Source organism: Pristiophorus japonicus, chromosome 11 (assembly GCF_044704955.1).
Source record: "Pristiophorus japonicus isolate sPriJap1 chromosome 11, sPriJap1.hap1, whole genome shotgun sequence".
Lineage (NCBI taxonomy): Eukaryota > Metazoa > Chordata > Chondrichthyes > Pristiophoridae > Pristiophorus > Pristiophorus japonicus.
Genome location: NC_091987.1, coordinates 146,116,402 through 146,141,755, shown reverse-complemented (window position 1 = coordinate 146,141,755; position 25,354 = coordinate 146,116,402). Strand labels below are relative to the sequence as shown.

General features: G+C 42.3%; 1 protein-coding gene across 2 annotated transcripts in view; it reads left to right on the top strand.

The window, feature by feature from the left end:
- The window catches only part of mcf2la (mcf.2 cell line derived transforming sequence-like a), a 673,365-nt gene that overhangs the window by 438,275 nt on the left and 209,736 nt on the right, over positions 1–25,354 (top strand). The window lies entirely within an intron of this gene.

Below are 25,354 nucleotides of genomic sequence, written 5' to 3'. Positions count from 1 at the left end.
GATAGTTTCCCAATTGATTGTACTGATGGATAGTTTCCCAATTGACTGTTCCGATGGATAGTTTCCCCATTGACTGTACCGATGGATAGTTTCCCAATTGACTGTACTGATGGATAGTTTCCCAATTGGCTGTACCAATGGATAGTTTCCCAATGGACTGTACCAATGGATAGTTTCCCAATTGACTGTACCGATGAATAATTTCCCAAATGACTGTACCGATGGATAGTTTCCCAACTGACTGTACTGATGGATAGTTTCCCCATTGACTGTACCGATGGATAGTTTCCCCATTGACTGTACTGATGGATAGTATCCCAATTGACTGTACCGATCGATAGTTTCCCAATTGACTGTACTGATGGATAGTTTCCCAATTGACTGTACCGATGGATAGCTTCCCAATTGACTGCACTGATGGATAGTTTCCCAATAGACTGTACCGTTGATAGTTTCCAAAGTGCCGGTACCGATGGATAGTTTCCCGATTGATTGCACTGATAGTTTCCCAATTGTCTGTCCCGATGGATAGTTTCCCAATTGATTGTACCGATGGACAGTTTCCCAATTGACTGTTCCGATGGATAGTTTCCCCATTGATTGTAGCGATGGATAGTTTCCCAATTGACTGTACTGATGGAGAGTTTCCCAATTGGCTGTACCGATGGAAAGTTTCCTCATTGACTGTACCGATGGATAGTTTCCCCATTGACTGTACCGATGGATAGTTTCCCCATTGACTGTACCGATGGATAGTTTCCCCATTGACTGTACCGATGGATAGTTTCCCCATTGACTGTACCGATGGATAGTTTCCCCTTTGATTGTACCGATGGATAGTTTCCCAATTGACTGTACTGATGGATAGTTTCCCAATTGGCTGTTCCGATGGATAGTTTCTCAATTGAATGAACCGATGAATAGTTTCCCCATTGACTGTACCGATGGATAGTTTCCCCATTGACTGTACTGATGGATAGATTCCCAATTGGCTGGACCGATGATAGTTTCCTGACTGATTGTTCCGATGGAGAGTTTCCCAATTGGCTGTACCGATGGATAGTTTCCCCATTGACTGTACCGATGGATAGTTTCCCAATTGACTGTACCGATGGATAGTTTCCCAATTGGCTGTACCAATCGATTGTATCCCAATAGACTGTACCGATGGATAGTATCCCAATTGACTGTACCAATGGATAGTTTCCCAATGGATTTTACCGATGGATAGTTTCCCAATTGATTTTACCGATGAATAATTTCCCAAATGACTGTACCGATGGATAGTTTCCCAACTGACTGTACTGATGGATAGTTTCCCCATTGACTATACTGATGGATAGTTTCCCCATTGACTGTACCGATGGATAGTATCCCAATTGACTGTACCGATCGATAGTTTCCCAATTGACTGTACCGATGGATAGTTTCCAAATTGGCTGTACCAATCGATTGTATCCCAATTGACTGTACCGATGGATAGTATCCCAATTGACTGTACCAATGGATAGTTTCCCAATGGACTGTACCGATGGATAGTTTCCCAATTGATTGTACCGATGAATAATTTCCCAAATGACTATACCGATGGATAGTTTCCCAACTGACTGTACTGATGGATAGTTTCCCAATTGACTATACCGATGGATAGTATCCCAATTGGCTGTACCAATCGATTGTATCCCAATTGACTGTACCGATGGATAGTATCCCAATTGACTGTACCAATGGATAGTTTCACAATGGACTGCACCGATGGATAGTTTCCCAATTGATTGTACCGATGAATAATTTCCCAAATGACTGTACCGATGGATAGTTTCCCAACTGACTGTACTGATGGATAGTTTCCCCATTGACTATACCGATGGATAGTTTCCCCATTGACTGTACCGATGGATAGTATCCCAATTGACTGTACTGATCGATAGTTTCCCAATTGACTGTACCGATCGATAGTTGCTCAAGTGACTGTACCGATGGATAATTTCTCAATTGACTGCACCAATGGATAGTTTCCCAATAGACTGTACCGTTGATAGTTTCCCGATTGATTTCACTGATGGATAGTTTCCCAATTGTCTGCTCCGATGGATAGTTTCCCAATTGATTGTACCGATGGATAGTTTCCCAATTGACTGTTCCGATGGATAGTTTCCCCATTGATTGTACCGATGGATAGTTTCCCAATAACTGTACTGATGGATAGATTCCCAATTGGCTGTTCCGATGAATAGATTCCCAATTGGCTGTACCAATGGATAGTTTCCCCATTGGCTGGACCGATGATAGTTTCCCAACTGACTTACCGATGGAGAGTTTCCCAATTGGCTGTACCGATGGATAGTTTCCCCATTGACTGTACCGATGGATAGTTTCCCAATTGACTGTACCGATGGATAGTTTCCCCATTGACTGTACCGATGATAGTTTCCCAATTGACTGTACCGATGGATAGTATCCGAATTGTCTGAACCGATGGATAGTATCCTAATTGACAGTACCTTTGGATAGTTTCCCAATTGGCTGTACTGATGGATAGTTTCCCCTTTGATTGTACCGATGGATAGTTTCCCAATTGACTGTACTGATGGATAGTTTCTCAATTGACTGTACCGATCGATAGTTTCCCAATTGACGGTACCGATGGATAGTTTCCCGATTGATTGTACAGATGGATAATTTCCCAATTGACTGTACCGATGGATAGTTTCCCGATTGATTGCACTGGTGGATAGTTTCCCAATTGTCTGTACCGATGGATAGTTTCCCAATTGATTGTACTGATGGATAGTTTCCCAATTGACTGTTCCGAAGGATAGTTTCCCCATTGACTGTATCGATGGATATTTTCCCAATTGACTGTACCGATGGATAGTTTCCCAATTGGCTGTACCAATGGATAGTTTCCCCTTTGATTGTACCAATGGATAGTTTCCCAATTGATTGTACAGATGGATAATTTCCCAATTGACTGTACCGATGGATAGTTTCCCGATTGATTGCACTGATGGATAGTTTCCCAAATGTCTGTACCGATGGATAGTTTCCCAATTGATTGTACCGATGGATAGTTTCCCAATTGACTGTTCCGATGGATAGTTTCCCCATTGACTGTACCGATGGATAGTTTCCCAATTGACTGTACTGATGGATAGTTTCCCAATTGACTGTACCGATGGATAGTTTCCCAATTGGCTGTACTGATGGATAGTTTCCCAATTGACTGTACTGATGGATAGTTTCCCAATTGACTGTACCGATGGATAGTTTCCCAATTGGCTGTACTGATGGATAGTTTCCCCTTTGATTGTACCGATGGATAGTTTCCCAGTTGACGGTACCGATGGATAGTTTCCCAATTGATTGTACAGATGGATAATTTCCCAATTGACTGTACCGATGGATAGTTTCCCGATTGATTGCACTGATGGATAGTTTCCCAATTGTCTGTACCGATGGATAGTTTCCCAATTGATTGTACCGATGGATAGTTTCCCATTTGACTGTTCCGATGGATAGTTTCCCCATTGACTGTACCGATGGATAGTTTCCCCTTTGATTGTACCGATGGATAGTTTCCCCTTTGATTGTACCGATGGATAGTTTCCCAATTGACTGTACCGATGGATAGTTTCCCAGTTGACGGTACCGATGGATAGTTTCCCCTTTGATTGTACCGATGGATAGCTTCCCAATTTACTGTACCGATGGATAGTATCCCAATTGACTGTACTGATGGATAGTATCCCAATCGACTGTACCAATGGATAGTTTCCCAATGGACTGTACCGATGGATAGTTTCCCAATGGACTGTACCAATGGATAGTTTCCCAATTGACTGTACCGATGGATAATTTCCCAAATGACTGTACCGATGGATAGTTTCCCAACATGATTGTACCGATGGATAGTTTCCCAATTGACTGTACCGATGGATAGTTTCCCCATTGACTGTACCGATGGATAGTTTCCCCTTTGATTGTACCGATGGATAGTTTCCCAAATGACTGTACTGATGGATAGTTTCCCAATTGGCCGTTCCGATGGATAGATTCCCAATTGGCTGTACCGATGGATAGTTTCTCAATTGAATGTACCGATTAATAGTTTCCCCATTGACTGTACCGATGGATAGTTTCCCCATTGATTGTACCGATGGATAGTTTCCCCATTGACTGTACCGATGGATAGTTTCCCCTTTGATTGTACTGATGGATAGTTTCCCAACTGATTGTACCGATGGAGAGTTTCCCAATTGACTGTACCAATGGATAGTTTCCCAATGGACTGTACCGATGGATAGTTTCCCAATTGATTGTACCAATGAATAATTTCCCAAATGACTGTACCGATGGATAGTTTCCCAACTGACTGTACTGATGGATAGTTTCCCCATTGACTATACCAATGGATAGTTTCCCCATTGACTGTACCGATGGATAGTATCCCAATTGACTGTACCGATCGACAGTTTCCCAATTGACTGTACCGATCGATAATTTCCCAATTGACTGCACTGATGGATAGTTTCCCAATTGTCTGCACCGATGGATAGTTTCCCAATTGATTGTACCGATGGATAGTTTCCCAATTGACTGTTCCGATGGATAGTTTCCCGATTGATTGCACTGATGGATAGTTTCCCAATTGTCTGCACCGATGGATAGTTTCCCAATTGATTGTACCAATGGATAGTTTCCCAATTGACTGTTCCGATGGATTGTTTCCCCATTGATTGTACCGATGGATAGTTTCCCACTTAACTGTACTGATGGATAGTTTCCCAATTGCTGTTCCGATGAATAGATTCCCAATTGGCTGTACCAATGGATAGATTCCCAATTGGCTGGACCAATGGATACTATCCCAATTGACTGTACCGATGGATAGTATCCTAATTGACAGTACCGATGGATAGTTTCCCAATTGACTGTACCGATGGATAGTTTCTCCATTGACTGCACCGATGATAGTTTCCCAATTGGCTGTACTGATGGATAGTTTCCCCTTTGATTGTACCGATGCATAATTTCCCAATTGACTGTACTGATGGATAGATTCCCAATGGACTGTACCGATCGATAGTTTCCCAATTGACGGTACCGATGGATAGTTTCCCAATTGATTGTACAGATGGATAATTTCCCAATTGACTGTACCGATGGGTAGTTTCCCGATTGATTACACTGGTGGATAGTTTCCCAATTGTCTGTACCGATGGATAGTTTCCCAATTGATTGTTCTGATGGATAGTTTCCCAATTGACTGTTCCGATGGATAGTTTCCACATTGACTGTACCGATGGATAGTTTCCCCATTGACTGTACTGATGGATAGTTTCCCAATTTGCTGTACCAATGGATAGTTTCCCAATGGACTGTACCAATGGATAGTTTCCCAATTGACTGTACCGATGAATAATTTCCCAAATGACTGTACCGATGGATAGTTTCCCAACTGACTGTACTGATGGATAGTTTCCCCATTGACTGTACCGATGGATAGTTTCCCCATTGACTGTACTGATGGATAGTATCCCAATTGACTGTACCGATCGATAGTTTCCCAATTGACTGTACTGATCGATAGTTTCCCAATTGACTGTACCGATGGATAGCTTCCCAATTGACTGCACTGATGGATAGTTTCCCAATAGACTGTACCGTTGATAGTTTCCCAAGTGCCGGTACCGATGGATAGTTTCCCAATTGATTGCACTGATGGATAGTTTCCCAATTGTCTGTCCCGATGGATAGTTTCCCAATTGATTGTACCGATGGATAGTTTCCCAATTGACTGTTCCGATGGATAGTTTCCCCATTGATTGTAGCGATGGATAGTTTCCCAATTGACTGTACTGATGGAGAGTTTCCCAATTGGCTGTACCGATGGAAAGTTTCCCCATTGACTGTACCGATGGATAGTTTCCCCATTGACTGTACCGATGGATAGTTTCCCCATTGACTGTACCGATGGATAGTTTCCCCATTGACTGTACCGATGGATAGTTTCCCAATTGACTGTGTCGATGGATAGTTTTCCCAATGACTGTACCGATGGATAGTTTCCCAATTGACTGTACCGATGGATAGTTTCCTCATTGAATGTAGCGATGGATCATATCACAATTGACTGTAACGATGGATAGTTTCTCAATTGGCTGTACCCGTGGATATATTGCCAATTGGCTGTACCGATTGATAGTTTCCCAATTGACTGTTCCGATGGATAGTTTCCCCATTGACTGTACCGATGGATAGTTTCCCAATTGACTGTACCGATGGATAGTTTTCCCACTGACTGTACCGATGGCTTGTTTCCCAATTGACTGTACCGATGGATAGTTTCCCCTTTGATTGTACCGATGGATAGCTTCCCAATTGACTGTACTGATGGATAGTTTCCCATTGGCTGTACCAATCGATTGTATCCCAATTTACTGTACCGATGGATAGTATCCCAATTGACTGTACTGATGGATAGTATCCCAATTGACTGTACCAATGGATAGTTTCCCAATGGACTGTACCGATGGATAGTTTCCCAATTGACTGTACCGATGGATAATTTCCCAAATGACTGTACCGATGGATAGATTCCCAATTGGCTGTACCGATGGATAGTTTCTCAATTGAATGTACCGATTAATAGTTTCCCCATTGACTGTACCGATGGATAGTTTCCCCATTGACTGTACCGATGGATAGATTCCCAATTGGCTGGACCGATGATAGTTTCCCAACTGATTGTGCCAATGGAGAGTTTCCCAATTGACTGTACCAATGGATAGTTTCCCAATGGACTGTACCGATGGATAGTTTCCCAATTGATTGTACCAATGAATAATTTCCCAAATGACTGTACCGATGGATAGTTTCCCAACTGACTGTACTGATGGATAGTTTCCCCATTGACTATACCGATGGATAGTTTCCCCATTGACTGTACCGATGGATAGTATCCCAATTGACTGTACCGATCGATAGTTTCCCAATGGACTGTACTAATGAATAGTTTCACAATTGACTGTTCCGATGGATAGTTTCCCGATTGATTGCACTGATGGATAGTTTCCCAATTGTCTGCACCGATGGATAGTTTCCCAATTGATTGTACCAATGGATAGTTTCCCAATTGACTGTTCCGATGGATAGTTTCCCCATTGATTGTACCGATGGATAGTTTCCCACTTAACTGTACTGATGGATAGTTTCCCAATTGGCTGTTCCGATGAATAGATTCCCAATTGGCTGTACCAATGGATAGATTCCCAATTGGCTGGACCAATGGATAGTATCCCAATTGACTGTACCGATGGATAGTATCCTAATTGACAGTACCGATGGATAGTTTCCCAATTGACTGTACCGATGGATAGTTTCTCCATTGACTGCACCGATGATAGTTTCCCAATTGGCTGTACTGATGGATAGTTTCCCCTTTGATTGTACCGATGGATAATTTCCCAATTGACTGTACTGATGGATAGATTCCCAACGGACTGTACCGATCGATAGTTTCCCAATTGACGGTACTGATGGATAGTTTCCCAATTGATTGTACAGATGGATAATTTCCCAATTGACTGTACCGATACATAGTTTCCCGATTGATTACACTGGTGGATAGTTTCCCAATTGTATGTACCGATGGATAGTTTCCCAATTGATTGTACTGATGGATAGTTTCCCAATTGACTGTTCCGATGGATAGTTTGCCCATTGACTGTACCGATGGATAGTTTCCCAATTGACTGTACTGATGGATAGTTTCCCAATTGGCTGTACCAATGGATAGTTTCCCAATGGACTGTACCAATGGATAGTTTCCCAATTGACTGTATCGATGAATAATTTCCCAAATGACTGTACCGATGGATAGTTTCCCAATTGACTGTACTGATGGATAGTTTCTCAATTGACTACCGATCGATAGTTTCCCAATTGACGGTACCGATGGATAGTTTCCCGATTGATTGTACAGATGGATAATTTCCCAATTGACTGTACCGATGGATAGTTTCCCGATTGATTGCACTGGTGGATAGTTTCCCAATTGTCTGTACCGATGGATAGTTTCCCAATTGATTGTACTGATGGATAGTTTCCCAATTGACTGTTCCGAAGGATAGTTTCCCCATTGACTGTATCGATGGATATTTTCCCAATTGACTGTACCGATGGATAGTTTCCCAATTGGCTGTACCAATGGATAGTTTCCCCTTTGATTGTACCAATGGATAGTTTCCCAATTGATTGTACAGATGGATAATTTCCCAATTGACTGTACCGATGGATAGTTTCCCGATTGATTGCACTGATGGATAGTTTCCCAAATGTCTGTACCGATGGATAGTTTCCCAATTGATTGTACCGATGGATAGTTTCCCAATTGACTGTTCCGATGGATAGTTTCCCCATTGACTGTACCGATGGATAGTTTCCCAATTGACTGTACTGATGGATAGTTTCCCAATTGACTGTACCGATGGATAGTTTCCCAATTGGCTGTACTGATGGATAGTTTCCCAATTGACTGTACTGATGGATAGTTTCCCAATTGACTGTACCGATGGATAGTTTCCCAATTGGCTGTACTGATGGATAGTTTCCCCTTTGATTGTACCGATGGATAGTTTCCCAGTTGACGGTACCGATGGATAGTTTCCCAATTGATTGTACAGATGGATAATTTCCCAATTGACTGTACCGATGGATAGTTTCCCGATTGATTGCACTGATGGATAGTTTCCCAATTGTCTGTACCGATGGATAGTTTCCCAATTGATTGTACCGATGGATAGTTTCCCATTTGACTGTTCCGATGGATAGTTTCCCCATTGACTGTACCGATGGATAGTTTCCCCTTTGATTGTACCGATGGATAGTTTCCCCTTTGATTGTACCGATGGATAGTTTCCCAATTGACTGTACCGATGGATAGTTTCCCAGTTGACGGTACCGATGGATAGTTTCCCCTTTGATTGTACCGATGGATAGCTTCCCAATTTACTGTACCGATGGATAGTATCCCAATTGACTGTACTGATGGATAGTATCCCAATCGACTGTACCAATGGATAGTTTCCCAATGGACTGTACCGATGGATAGTTTCCCAATGGACTGTACCAATGGATAGTTTCCCAATTGACTGTACCGATGGATAATTTCCCAAATGACTGTACTGATGGATAGTTTCCCAACATGATTGTACCGATGGATAGTTTCCCAATTGACTGTACCGATGGATAGTTTCCCCATTGACTGTACCGATGGATAGTTTCCCCTTTGATTGTACCGATGGATAGTTTCCCAAATGACTGTACTGATGGATAGTTTCCCAATTGGCCGTTCCGATGGATAGATTCCCAATTGGCTGTACCGATGGATAGTTTCTCAATTGAATGTACCGATTAATAGTTTCCCCATTGACTGTACCGATGGATAGTTTCCCCATTGATTGTACCGATGGATAGTTTCCCCATTGACTGTACCGATGGATAGTTTCCCCTTTGATTGTACTGATGGATAGTTTCCCAACTGATTGTACCGATGGAGAGTTTCCCAATTGACTGTACCAATGGATAGTTTCCCAATGGACTGTACCGATGGATAGTTTCCCAATTGATTGTACCAATGAATAATTTCCCAAATGACTGTACCGATGGATAGTTTCCCAACTGACTGTACTGATGGATAGTTTCCCCATTGACTATACCAATGGATAGTTTCCCCATTGACTGTACCGATGGATAGTATCCCAATTGACTGTACCGATCGACAGTTTCCCAATTGACTGTACCGATCGATAATTTCCCAATTGACTGCACTGATGGATAGTTTCCCAATTGTCTGCACCGATGGATAGTTTCCCAATTGATTGTACCGATGGATAGTTTCCCAATTGACTGTTCCGATGGATAGTTTCCCGATTGATTGCACTGATGGATAGTTTCCCAATTGTCTGCACCGATGGATAGTTTCCCAATTGATTGTACCAATGGATAGTTTCCCAATTGACTGTTCCGATGGATTGTTTCCCCATTGATTGTACCGATGGATAGTTTCCCACTTAACTGTACTGATGGATAGTTTCCCAATTGCTGTTCCGATGAATAGATTCCCAATTGGCTGTACCAATGGATAGATTCCCAATTGGCTGGACCAATGGATACTATCCCAATTGACTGTACCGATGGATAGTATCCTAATTGACAGTACCGATGGATAGTTTCCCAATTGACTGTACCGATGGATAGTTTCTCCATTGACTGCACCGATGATAGTTTCCCAATTGGCTGTACTGATGGATAGTTTCCCCTTTGATTGTACCGATGGATAATTTCCCAATTGACTGTACTGATGGATAGATTCCCAATGGACTGTACCGATCGATAGTTTCCCAATTGACGGTACCGATGGATAGTTTCCCAATTGATTGTACAGATGGATAATTTCCCAATTGACTGTACCGATGGGTAGTTTCCCGATTGATTACACTGGTGGATAGTTTCCCAATTGTCTGTACCGATGGATAGTTTCCCAATTGATTGTTCTGATGGATAGTTTCCCAATTGACTGTTCCGATGGATAGTTTCCACATTGACTGTACCGATGGATAGTTTCCCCATTGACTGTACTGATGGATAGTTTCCCAATTTGCTGTACCAATGGATAGTTTCCCAATGGACTGTACCAATGGATAGTTTCCCAATTGACTGTACCGATGAATAATTTCCCAAATGACTGTACCGATGGATAGTTTCCCAACTGACTGTACTGATGGATAGTTTCCCCATTGACTGTACCGATGGATAGTTTCCCCATTGACTGTACTGATGGATAGTATCCCAATTGACTGTACCGATCGATAGTTTCCCAATTGACTGTACTGATCGATAGTTTCCCAATTGACTGTACCGATGGATAGCTTCCCAATTGACTGCACTGATGGATAGTTTCCCAATAGACTGTACCGTTGATAGTTTCCCAAGTGCCGGTACCGATGGATAGTTTCCCAATTGATTGCACTGATGGATAGTTTCCCAATTGTCTGTCCCGATGGATAGTTTCCCAATTGATTGTACCGATGGATAGTTTCCCAATTGACTGTTCCGATGGATAGTTTCCCCATTGATTGTAGCGATGGATAGTTTCCCAATTGACTGTACTGATGGAGAGTTTCCCAATTGGCTGTACCGATGGAAAGTTTCCCCATTGACTGTACCGATGGATAGTTTCCCCATTGACTGTACCGATGGATAGTTTCCCCATTGACTGTACCGATGGATAGTTTCCCCATTGACTGTACCGATGGATAGTTTCCCAATTGACTGTGTCGATGGATAGTTTTCCCAATGACTGTACCGATGGATAGTTTCCCAATTGACTGTACCGATGGATAGTTTCCTCATTGAATGTAGCGATGGATCATATCACAATTGACTGTAACGATGGATAGTTTCTCAATTGGCTGTACCCGTGGATATATTGCCAATTGGCTGTACCGATTGATAGTTTCCCAATTGACTGTTCCGATGGATAGTTTCCCCATTGACTGTACCGATGGATAGTTTCCCAATTGACTGTACCGATGGATAGTTTTCCCACTGACTGTACCGATGGCTTGTTTCCCAATTGACTGTACCGATGGATAGTTTCCCCTTTGATTGTACCGATGGATAGCTTCCCAATTGACTGTACTGATGGATAGTTTCCCATTGGCTGTACCAATCGATTGTATCCCAATTTACTGTACCGATGGATAGTATCCCAATTGACTGTACTGATGGATAGTATCCCAATTGACTGTACCAATGGATAGTTTCCCAATGGACTGTACCGATGGATAGTTTCCCAATTGACTGTACCGATGGATAATTTCCCAAATGACTGTACCGATGGATAGATTCCCAATTGGCTGTACCGATGGATAGTTTCTCAATTGAATGTACCGATTAATAGTTTCCCCATTGACTGTACCGATGGATAGTTTCCCCATTGACTGTACCGATGGATAGATTCCCAATTGGCTGGACCGATGATAGTTTCCCAACTGATTGTGCCGATGGAGAGTTTCCCAATTGACTGTACCAATGGATAGTTTCCCAATGGACTGTACCGATGGATAGTTTCCCAATTGATTGTACCAATGAATAATTTCCCAAATGACTGTACCGATGGATAGTTTCCCAACTGACTGTACTGATGGATAGTTTCCCCATTGACTATACCGATGGATAGTTTCCCCATTGACTGTACCGATGGATAGTATCCCAATTGACTGTACCGATCGATAGTTTCCCAATGGACTGTACTAATGAATAGTTTCACAATTGACTGTTCCGATGGATAGTTTCCCGATTGATTGCACTGATGGATAGTTTCCCAATTGTCTGCACCGATGGATAGTTTCCCAATTGATTGTACCAATGGATAGTTTCCCAATTGACTGTTCCGATGGATAGTTTCCCCATTGATTGTACCGATGGATAGTTTCCCACTTAACTGTACTGATGGATAGTTTCCCAATTGGCTGTTCCGATGAATAGATTCCCAATTGGCTGTACCAATGGATAGATTCCCAATTGGCTGGACCAATGGATAGTATCCCAATTGACTGTACCGATGGATAGTATCCTAATTGACAGTACCGATGGATAGTTTCCCAATTGACTGTACCGATGGATAGTTTCTCCATTGACTGCACCGATGATAGTTTCCCAATTGGCTGTACTGATGGATAGTTTCCCCTTTGATTGTACCGATGGATAATTTCCCAATTGACTGTACTGATGGATAGATTCCCAACGGACTGTACCGATCGATAGTTTCCCAATTGACGGTACTGATGGATAGTTTCCCAATTGATTGTACAGATGGATAATTTCCCAATTGACTGTACCGATACATAGTTTCCCGATTGATTACACTGGTGGATAGTTTCCCAATTGTCTGTACCGATGGATAGTTTCCCAATTGATTGTACTGATGGATAGTTTCCCAATTGACTGTTCCGATGGATAGTTTCCCCATTGACTGTACCGATGGATAGTTTCCCAATTGACTGTACTGATGGATAGTTTCCCAATTGGCTGTACCAATGGATAGTTTCCCAATGGACTGTACCAATGGATAGTTTCCCAATTGACTGTATCGATGAATAATTTCCCAAATGACTGTACCGATGGATAGTTTCCCAACTGACTGTACTGATGGATAGTTTCCCCATTGACTGTACCGATGGATAGTTTCCCCATTGACTGTACCGATGGATAGTTTCCCCATTGACTGTACTGATGGATAGTATCCCAATTGACTGTACCAATCGATAGTTTCCCAATTGACTGTACTGATCGATAGTTTCCCAATTGACTGTACCGATGGATAGCTTCCCAATTGACTGCACTGATGGATAGTTTCCCAATAGACTGTACCGTTGATAGTTTCGCAAGTGCCGGTACCGATGGATAGTTTCCCGATTGATTGCACTGATGGATAGTTTCCCAATTGTCTGTCCCGATGGATAGTTTCCCAATTGATTGTACCGATGGATAGTTTCCCAATTGACTGTTCCGATGGATAGTTTCCCCATTGATTGTAGCGATGGATAGTTTCCCAATTGACTGTACTGATGGAGAGTTTCCCAATTGGCTGTACCGATGGAAAGTTTCCCCATTGACTTTACCGATGGATAGTTTCCCCATTGACTGTACCGATGGATAGTTTCCCCATTGACTGTACCGATGGATAGTTTCCCCATTGACTGTACCGATGGATAGTTTCCCCATTGACTGTACCGATGGCTAGTTTCCCAATTGACTGTGTCGATGGATAGTTTTCCCAATGACTGTACCGATGGATAGTTTCCCAATTGACTGTACCGATGGATAGTTTCCTCATTGAATGTAGCGATGGATCATATCACAATTGACTGTAACGATGGATAGTTACTCAATTGGCTGTACCCGTGGATATATTGCCAATTGGCTGTACCGATTGATAGTTTCCCAATTGACTGTTCCGATGGATAGTTTCCCCATTGACTGTACCGATGGATAGTTTCCCAATTGACTGTACCGATGGATAGTTTCCCCATTGACTGTACCGATGGCTTGTTTCCCAATTGACTGTACCGATGGATAGTTTCCCAATTGGCTGTACCAATCGATTGTATCCCAATTTACTGTACCGATGGATAGTATCCCAATTGACTGTACTGATGGATAGTATCCAAATTGAATGTTCCAATGGATAGTTTCCCCATTGACTGTACCGATGGATAGTTTCCCCTTTGATTGTACCGATGGATAGTTTCCCAATTGACTGTACTGATGGATAGTTTTCCAATTGGCTGTACCGATGGATAGATTCCCAATTGGCTGTACCGATGGATAGTTTCTCAATTGAATGAACCGATGAATAGTTTCCCCATTGACTGTACCGATGGATAGATTCCCCATTGACTGTACCGATGGATAGATTCCCAATTGGCTGGACCGATGATAGTTTCCCGACTGATTGTACCGATGGAGAGTTTCCCAATTGGCTGTACCGATGGATAGTTTCCCCATTGACTGTACCGATGGATAGTTTCCCAATTGACTGTACCGATGGATAGTTTCCCAATTGGCTGCACCAATCGATTGTATCCCAATAGACTGTACCGATGGATAGTATCCCAATTGACTGTACCAATGGATAGTTTCCCAATGAATTGTCCCGATGGATAGTTTCCCAATTGATTGTACCGATGAATAATTTCCCAAATGACTGTACCGATGGATAGTTTCCCAACTGACTGTACTGATGGATAGTTTCCCCATTGACTATACCGATGGATAGTTTCCCCATTGACTGTACCGATGGATAGTATCCCAATTGACTGTACCGATGGATAGTATCCCAATTGGCTGTACTGATGGATAGTTTCCCAATTGACTGTACCGATGGATAGTATCCCAATTGGCTGTACCAATCGATTGTATCCCAATTGACTGTACCGATGGATAGTATCCCAATTGACTGTACCAATGGATAGTTTCACAATGGACTGTACCGATGGAGAGTTTCCCAATTGATTGTACCGATGAATAATTTCCCAAATGACTGTACCGATGGATAGTTTCCCAACTGACTGTACTGATGGATAGTTTCCCAATTGACTGTACCGATGGATAGTATCCCATTTGGCTGTACCAATCGATTGTATCCCAATTGACTGTACCGATGGATAGTATCCCAATTGACTGTACCAATGGATAGTTTCACAATGGACTGTACCGATGGATAGTTTCCCAATTGATTGTACCGATGAATAATTTCCCAAATGACTGTACCGATGGATAGTTTCCCAACTGACTGTACTGATGGATAGTTTCCCCATTGACTATACCGATGGATAGTTTCCCCATTGACTGTACCGATGGATAGTATCCCAATTGACTGTACTGATCGATAGTTTCCCAATTGACTGTACCGATCGATAGTTGCCCAACTGACTGTACCGATGGATAATTTCTCAATTGACTGCACCAATGGATAGTTTCCCAATAGACTGTACCGTTGATAGTTTCCCGATTGATTTCACTGATGGATAGTTTCCCAATTGTCTGCTCCGATGGATAGTTTCCCAATTGATTGTACCGATGGATAGTTTCCCAATTGACTGTTCCGATGGATAGTTTCCCCATTGATTGTACCGATGGATAGTTTCCCAATAACTGTACTGATGGATAGATTCCCAATTGGCTGTTCCGATGAATACATTCCCAATTGGCTGTACCAATGGATAGATTCCCAATGGACTGTACCGATCGATAGTTTCCCAATTGACGGTACCGATGGATAGTTTCCCAATTGATTGTACAGATGGATAATTTCCCAATTGACTGTACCGATACATAGTTTCCCGATTGATTACACTGGTGGATAGTTTCCCAATTGTCTGTACCGATGGATAGTTTCCCAATTGATTGTACTGATGGATAGTTTCCCAATTGACTGTTCCGATGGATAGTTTCCCCATTGACTGTACCGATGGATAGTTTCCCAATTGACTGTACTGATGGATAGTTTCCCAATTGGCTGTACCAATGGATAGTTTCCCAATGGACTGTACCAATGGATAGTTTCCCAATTGACTGTACCGATGAATAATTTCCCAAATGACTGTACCGATGGATAGTTTCCCAACTGACTGTACTGATGGATAGTTTCCCCATTGACTGTACCGATGGATAGTTTCCCCATTGACTGTACTGATGGATAGTATCCCAATTGACTGTACCAATCGATAGTTTCCCAATTGACTGTACTGATCGATAGTTTCCCAATTGACTGTACCGATGGATAGCTTCCCAATTGACTGCACTGATGGATAGTTTCCCAATAGACTGTACCGTTGATAGTTTCCGAAGTGCCGGTACCGATGGATAGTTTCCCGATTGATTGCACTGATGGATAGTTTCCCAATTGTCTGTCCCGATGGATAGTTTCCCAATTGATTGTACCAATGGATAGTTTCCCAATTGACTGTTCCGATGGATAGTTTCCCCATTGATTGTAGCGATGGATAGTTTCCCAATTGACTGTACTGATGGAGAGTTTCCCAATTGGCTGTACCGATGGAAAGTTTCCCCATTGACTGTACCGATGGATAGTTTCCCCATTGACTGTACCGATGGATAGTTTCCCCATTGACTGTACTGATGGATAGTTTCCCCATTGACTGTACCGATGGATAGTTTCCCCATTGACTGTACCGATGGCTAGTTTCCCAATTGACTGTGTCGATGGATAGTTTTCCCAATGACTGTACCGATGGATAGTTTCCCAATTGACTGTACCGATGGATAGTTTCCTCATTGAATGTAGCGATGGATCATATCACAATTGACTGTAACGATGGATAGTTACTCAATTGGCTGTACCCGTGGATATATTGCCAATTGGCTGTACCGATTGATAGTTTCCCAATTGACTGTTCCGATGGATAGTTTCCCCATTGACTGTACCGATGGATAGTTTCCCAATTGACTGTACCGATGGATAGTTTCCCCATTGACTGTACCGATGGCTTGTTTCCCAATTGACTGTACCGATGGATAGTTTCCCAATTGGCTGTACCAATCGATTGTATCCCAATTTACTGTACCGATGGATAGTATCCCAATTGACTGGACTGATGGATAGTATCCGAATTGAATGTTCCAATGGATAGTTTCCCCATTGACTGTACCGATGGATAGTTTCCCCTTTGATTGTAACGATGGATAGTTTCCCAATTGACTGTACTGATGGATAGTTTCCCAATTGGCTGTACCGATGGATAGATTCCCAATTGGCTGTACCGATGGATAGTTTCTCAATTGAATGAACCGATGAATAGTTTCCCCATTGACTGTACCGATGGATAGTTTCCCCATTGACTGTACCGATGGATAGATTCCCAATTGGCTGGACCGATGATAGTTTCCCGACTGATTGTACCGATGGAGAGTTTCCCAATTGGCTGTACCGATGGATAGTTTCCCCATTGACTGTACCGATGGATAGTTTCCCAATTGAGTGTACCGATGGATAGTTTCCCAATTGGCTGTACCAATCGATTGTATCCCAATCGACTGTACCGATGGATAGTATCCCAATTGACTGTACCAATGGATAGTTTCCCAATGGATTGTACCGATGGATAGTTTCCCAATTGATTGTACCGATGAATAATTTCCCAAATGACTGTACCGATGGATAGTTTCCCAACTGACTGTACTGATGGATAGTTTCCCCATTGACTAAACCGATGGATAGTTTCCCCATTGACTGTACCGATGGATAGTATCCCAATTGACTGTACCGATGGATAGTATCCCAATTGGCTGTACTGATGGATAGTTTCCCAATTGACTGTACCGATGGATAGTATCCCAATTGGCTGTACCAATCGATTGTATCCCAATTGACTGTACCGATGGATAGTATCCCAATTGACTGTACCAATGGATAGTTTCACAATGGACTGTACCGATGGATAGTTTCCCAATTGATTGTACCGATGAATAATTTCCCAAATGACTGTACCGATGGATAGTTTCCCAACTGACTGTACTGATGGATAGTTTCCCAATTGACTGTACCGATGGATAGTATCCCATTTGGCTGTACCAATCGATTGTATCCCAATTGACTGTACCGATGGATAGTATCCCAATTGACTGTACCAATGGATAGTTTCACAATGGACTGTACCGATGGATAGTTTCCCAATTGATTGTACCGATGAATAATTTCCCAAATGACTGTACCGATGGATAGTTTCCCAACTGACTGTACTGATGGATATTTTCCCCATTGACTATGCCGATGGATAGTTTCCCCATTGACTGTACCGATGGATAGTATCCCAATTGACTGTACTGATCGATAGTTTCCCAATTGACTGTACCGATCGATAGTTGCCCAATTGACTGTACCGATGGATAGTTTCCCAATTGACTGTTCCGATGGATAGTTTCCCCATTGATTGTACCGATGGATAGTTTCCCAATAACTGTACTGATGGATTGATTCCCAATTGGCTGTTCCGATGAATAGATTCCCAATTGGCTGTACCAATGGATAGATTCCCAATTGGCTGGACCGATGATAGTTTCCCAACTGACTTACCGATGGAGAGTTTCACAATTGGCTGTACCGATGGATAGTTTCCCCATTGACTGTACCGATGGATAGTTTCCCAATTGACTGTACCGATGGATAGTTTCCCCATTGACTGTACCGATGATAGTTTCCCAATTGACTGTACCGATGGATAGTATCCCAATTGACTGTACCGATGGATAGTATCCTAATTGACAGTACCTTTGGATAGTTTCCCAATTGGCTGTACTGATGGATAGTTTCCCCTTTGATTGTACCGATGGATAGTTTCCCAATTGACTGTACTGATGGATAGTTTCCCAATTGACTGTACCGATCGATAGTTTCCCAATTGACGGTACCGATGGATAGTTTCCCAATTGATTGTACAGATGGATAATTTCCCAATTGACTGTACCGATGGATAGTTTCCCGATTGATTGCACTGGTGGATAGTTTCCCAATTGTCTGTACCGATGGATAGTTTCCCAATTGATTGTACTGATGGATAGTTTCCCAATTGACTGTTCCGAAGGATAGTTTCCCCATTGACTGTATCGATGGATATTTTCCCAATTGACTGTACCGATGGATAGTTTCCCAATTGGCTGTACCAATGGATAGTTTCCCCTTTGATTGTACCGATGGATAGTTTCCCAATTGATTGTACAGATGGATAATTTCCCAATTGACTGTACCGATGGATAGTTTCCCGATTGATTGCACTGATGGATAGTTTCCCAAATGTCTGTACCGATGGATAGTTTCCCAATTGATTGTACCGATGGATAGTTTCTCAATTGACTGTTCCGATGGATAGTTTCCCCATTGACTGTACCGATGGATAGTTTCCCAATTGACTGTACTGATGGATAGTTTCCCAATTGACTGTACCGATGGATAGTTTCCCAATTGGCTGTACTGATGGATAGTTTCCCAATTGACTGTACTGATGGATAGTTTCCCAATTGACTGTACCGATGGATAGTTTCCCAATTGGCTGTACTGATGGATAGTTTCCCCTTTGATTGTATCGATGGATAGTTTCCCAGTTGACGGTACCGATGGATAGTTTCCCAATTGATTGTACAGATGGATAATTTCCCAATTGACTGTACCGATGGATAGTTTCCCGATTGATTGCACTGATGGATAGTTTCCCAATTGTCTGTACCGATGGATAGTTTCCCAATTGATTGTACCGATGGATAGTTTCCCAATTGACTGTTCCGATGGATAGTTTCCCCATTGACTGTACCGATGGATAGTTTCCCCTTTGATTGTACCGATGGATAGCTTCCCAATTGACTGTACTGATGGATAGTTTCCCATTGGCTGTACCAATCGATTGTATCCCAATTTACTGTACCAATGATTAGTATCCCAATTGACTGTACTGATGGATAGTATCCCAATCGACTGTACCAATGGATAGTTTCCCAATGGACTGTACCGATGGATAGTTTCCCAATTGACTGTACCGATGGATAATTTCCCAAATGACTGTACCGATGGATAGTTTCCCAACTGATTGTACTGATGGATAGTTTCCCAATTGGCTGTACCGATGGAAAGTTTCCCCATTGACTGTACCGATGGATAGTTTCCCCATTGACTGTACCGATGGATAGTTTCCTCTTTGATTGTACCGATGGATAGTTTCCCAAATGACTGTACTGATGGATAGTTTCCCAATTGGCCGTTCCGATGGATAGATTCCCAATTGGCTGTACCGATGGATAGTTTCTCAATTGAATGTACCGATTAATAGTTACCCCTTTGACTGTACCGATGGATAGTTTCCCCATTGATTGTACCGATGGATAGATTCCCAATTGGCTGGACCGATGATAGTTTCCCAACTGATTGTACCGATGGAGAGTTTCCCAATTGACTGTACCAATGGATAGTTTCCCAATGGACTGTACCGATGGATAGTTTCCCAATTGATTGTACCAATGAATAATTTCCCAAATGACTGTACCGATGGATAGTTTCCCAACTGACTGTACTGATGGATAGTTTCCCCACTGACTATACCAATGGATAGTTTCCCCATTGACTGTACCGATGGATAGTATCCCAATTGACTGTACCGATCGATAGTTTCCCAATTGACTGTACCGATCGATAGTTTCCCAATTGACTGCACTGATGGATAGTTTCCCAATTGTCTGCACCGATGGATAGTTTCCCAATTGATTGTACCGATGGATAGTATCCCAATTGACTGTACTGATGGATAGTATCCAAATTGATTGTTCCAATGGATAGTTTCTCAATTGAATGAACCGATGAATAGTTTCCCCATTGACTGTACCGATGGATAGTTTCCCTATTGACTGTACCGATGGATAGATTCCCAATTGGCTGTACCGATGGATAGTTTCTCAATTGAATGAACCGATGAATAGTTTCCCCATTGACTATACCGATGGATAGTTTCCCCATTGACTGTACTGATGGATAGTATCCCAATTGACTGTACCGATCGATAGTTTCCCAATTGACTGTACCGATGGATAGTTTCCCAATTGGCTGTACCAATCGATTGTATCCCAATTGACTGTACCGATGGATAGTTTCCCAATGGACTGTACCGATGGATAGTTTCCCAATTGATTGTACCGATGAATAATTTCCCAAATGACTATACCGATGGATAGTTTCCCAACTGACTGTACTGATGGATAGTTTCCCAATTGACTGTACCGATGGATAGTATCCCAATTGACTGTACCGATCGATAGTTTCCCAATTGACTGTACCGATGGATAGTTTCCCAATTGGCTGTACCAATCGATTGTATCCCAATTGACTGTACCAATGGATAGTTTCCCAATGGACTGTACCGATGGATAGTTTCCCAATTGATTGTACCGATGAATAATTTCCCAAATGACTATACCGATGGATAGTTTCCCAACTGACTGTACTGATGGATAGTTTCCCAATTGACTGTACCGATGGATAGTTTCCCAATTGGCTGTACCAATCGATTGTATCCCAATTGATTGTACCGATGGATAGTATCCCAATTGGCTGTACCGATTGATAGTTTCCCAATTGACTGTTCCGATGGATAGTTTCCCCATTGACTGTACCGATGGATAGTTTCCCAATTGACTGTACCGATGGATAGTTTCCCCATTGACTGTACCGATGGCTTGTTTCCCAATTGACTGTACCGATGGATAGTTTCCCAATTGGCTGTACCAATCGATTGTATCCCAATTTACTGTACCGATGGATAGTATCCCAATTGACTGGACTGATGGATAGTATCCGAATTGAATGTTCCAATGGATAGTTTCCCCATTGACTGTACCGATGGATAGTTTCCCCTTTGATTGTAACGATGGATAGTTTCCCAATTGACTGTACTGATGGATAGTTTCCCAATTGGCTGTACCGATGGATAGATTCCCAATTGGCTGTACCGATGGATAGTTTCTCAATTGAATGAACCGATGAATAGTTTCCCCATTGACTGTACCGATGGATAGTTTCCCCATTGACTGTACCGATGGATAGATTCCCAATTGGCTGGACCGATGATAGTTTCCCGACTGATTGTACCGATGGAGAGTTTCCCAATTGGCTGTACCGATGGATAGTTTCCCCATTGACTGTACCGATGGATAGTTTCCCAATTGAGTGTACCGATGGATAGTTTCCCAATTGGCTGTACCAATCGATTGTATCCCAATCGACTGTACCGATGGATAGTATCCCAATTGACTGTACCAATGGATAGTTTCCCAATGGATTGTACCGATGGATAGTTTCCCAATTGATTGTACCGATGAATAATTTCCCAAATGACTGTACCGATGGATAGTTTCCCAACTGACTGTACTGATGGATAGTTTCCCCATTGACTAAACCGATGGATAGTTTCCCCATTGACTGTACCGATGGATAGTATCCCAATTGACTGTACCGATGGATAGTATCCCAATTGGCTGTACTGATGGATAGTTTCCCAATTGACTGTACCGATGGATAGTATCCCAATTGGCTGTACCAATCGATTGTATCCCAATTGACTGTACCGATGGATAGTATCCCAATTGACTGTACCAATGGATAGTTTCACAATGGACTGTACCGATGGATAGTTTCCCAATTGATTGTACCGATGAATAATTTCCCAAATGACTGTACCGATGGATAGTTTCCCAACTGACTGTACTGATGGATAGTTTCCCAATTGACTGTACCGATGGATAGTATCCCATTTGGCTGTACCAATCGATTGTATCCCAATTGACTGTACCGATGGATAGTATCCCAATTGACTGTACCAATGGATAGTTTCACAATGGACTGTACCGATGGATAGTTTCCCAATTGATTGTACCGATGAATAATTTCCCAAATGACTGTACCGATGGATAGTTTCCCAACTGACTGTACTGATGGATATTTTCCCCATTGACTATGCCGATGGATAGTTTCCCCATTGACTGTACCGATGGATAGTATCCCAATTGACTGTACTGATCGATAGTTTCCCAATTGACTGTACCGATCGATAGTTGCCCAATTGACTGTACCGATGGATAGTTTCCCAATTGACTGTTCCGATGGATAGTTTCCCCATTGATTGTACCGATGGATAGTTTCCCAATAACTGTACTGATGGATTGATTCCCAATTGGCTGTTCCGATGAATAGATTCCCAATTGGCTGTACCAATGGATAGATTCCCAATTGGCTGGACCGATGATAGTTTCCCAACTGACTTACCGATGGAGAGTTTCACAATTGGCTGTACCGATGGATAGTTTCCCCATTGACTGTACCGATGGATAGTTTCCCAATTGACTGTACCGATGGATAGTTTCCCCATTGACTGTACCGATGATAGTTTCCCAATTGACTGTACCGATGGATAGTATCCCAATTGACTGTACCGATGGATAGTATCCTAATTGACAGTACCTTTGGATAGTTTCCCAATTGGCTGTACTGATGGATAGTTTCCCCTTTGATTGTACCGATGGATAGTTTCCCAATTGACTGTACTGATGGATAGTTTCCCAATTGACTGTACCGATCGATAGTTTCCCAATTGACGGTACCGATGGATAGTTTCCCAATTGATTGTACAGATGGATAATTTCCCAATTGACTGTACCGATGGATAGTTTCCCGATTGATTGCACTGGTGGATAGTTTCCCAATTGTCTGTACCGATGGATAGTTTCCCAATTGATTGTACTGATGGATAGTTTCCCAATTGACTGTTCCGAAGGATAGTTTCCCCATTGACTGTATCGATGGATATTTTCCCAATTGACTGTACCGATGGATAGTTTCCCAATTGGCTGTACCAATGGATAGTTTCCCCTTTGATTGTACCGATGGATAGTTTCCCAATTGATTGTACAGATGGATAATTTCCCAATTGACTGTACCGATGGATAGTTTCCCGATTGATTGCACTGATGGATAGTTTCCCAAATGTCTGTACCGATGGATAGTTTCCCAATTGATTGTACCGATGGATAGTTTCTCAATTGACTGTTCCGATGGATAGTTTCCCCATTGACTGTACCGATGGATAGTTTCCCAATTGACTGTACTGATGGATAGTTTCCCAATTGACTGTACCGATGGATAGTTTCCCAATTGGCTGTACTGATGGATAGTTTCCCAATTGACTGTACTGATGGATAGTTTCCCAATTGACTGTACCGATGGATAGTTTCCCAATTGGCTGTACTGATGGATAGTTTCCCCTTTGATTGTATCGATGGATAGTTTCCCAGTTGACGGTACCGATGGATAGTTTCCCAATTGATTGTACAGATGGATAATTTCCCAATTGACTGTACCGATGGATAGTTTCCCGATTGATTGCACTGATGGATAGTTTCCCAATTGTCTGTACCGATGGATAGTTTCCCAATTGATTGTACCGATGGATAGTTTCCCAATTGACTGTTCCGATGGATAGTTTCCCCATTGACTGTACCGATGGATAGTTTCCCCTTTGATTGTACCGATGGATAGCTTCCCAATTGACTGTACTGATGGATAGTTTCCCATTGGCTGTACCAATCGATTGTATCCCAATTTACTGTACCAATGATTAGTATCCCAATTGACTGTACTGATGGATAGTATCCCAATCGACTGTACCAATGGATAGTTTCCCAATGGACTGTACCGATGGATAGTTTCCCAATTGACTGTACCGATGGATAATTTCCCAAATGACTGTACCGATGGATAGTTTCCCAACTGATTGTACTGATGGATAGTTTCCCAATTGGCTGTACCGATGGATAGATTCCCAATTGGCTGGACCGATGATAGTTTCCCGACTGATTGTACCGATGGAGAGTTTCCCAATTGGCTGTACCGATGGATAGTTTCCCCATTGACTGTACCGATGGATAGTTTCCCAATTGAGTGTACCGATGGATAGTTTCCCAATTGGCTGTACCAATCGATTGTATCCCAATCGACTGTACCGATGGATAGTATCCCAATTGACTGTACCAATGGATAGTTTCCCAATGGATTGTACCGATGGATAGTTTCCCAATTGATTGTACCGATGAATAATTTCCCAAATGACTGTACCGATGGATAGTTTCCCAACTGACTGTACTGATGGATAGTTTCCCCATTGACTAAACCGATGGATAGTTTCCCCATTGACTGTACCGATGGATAGTATCCCAATTGACTGTACCGATG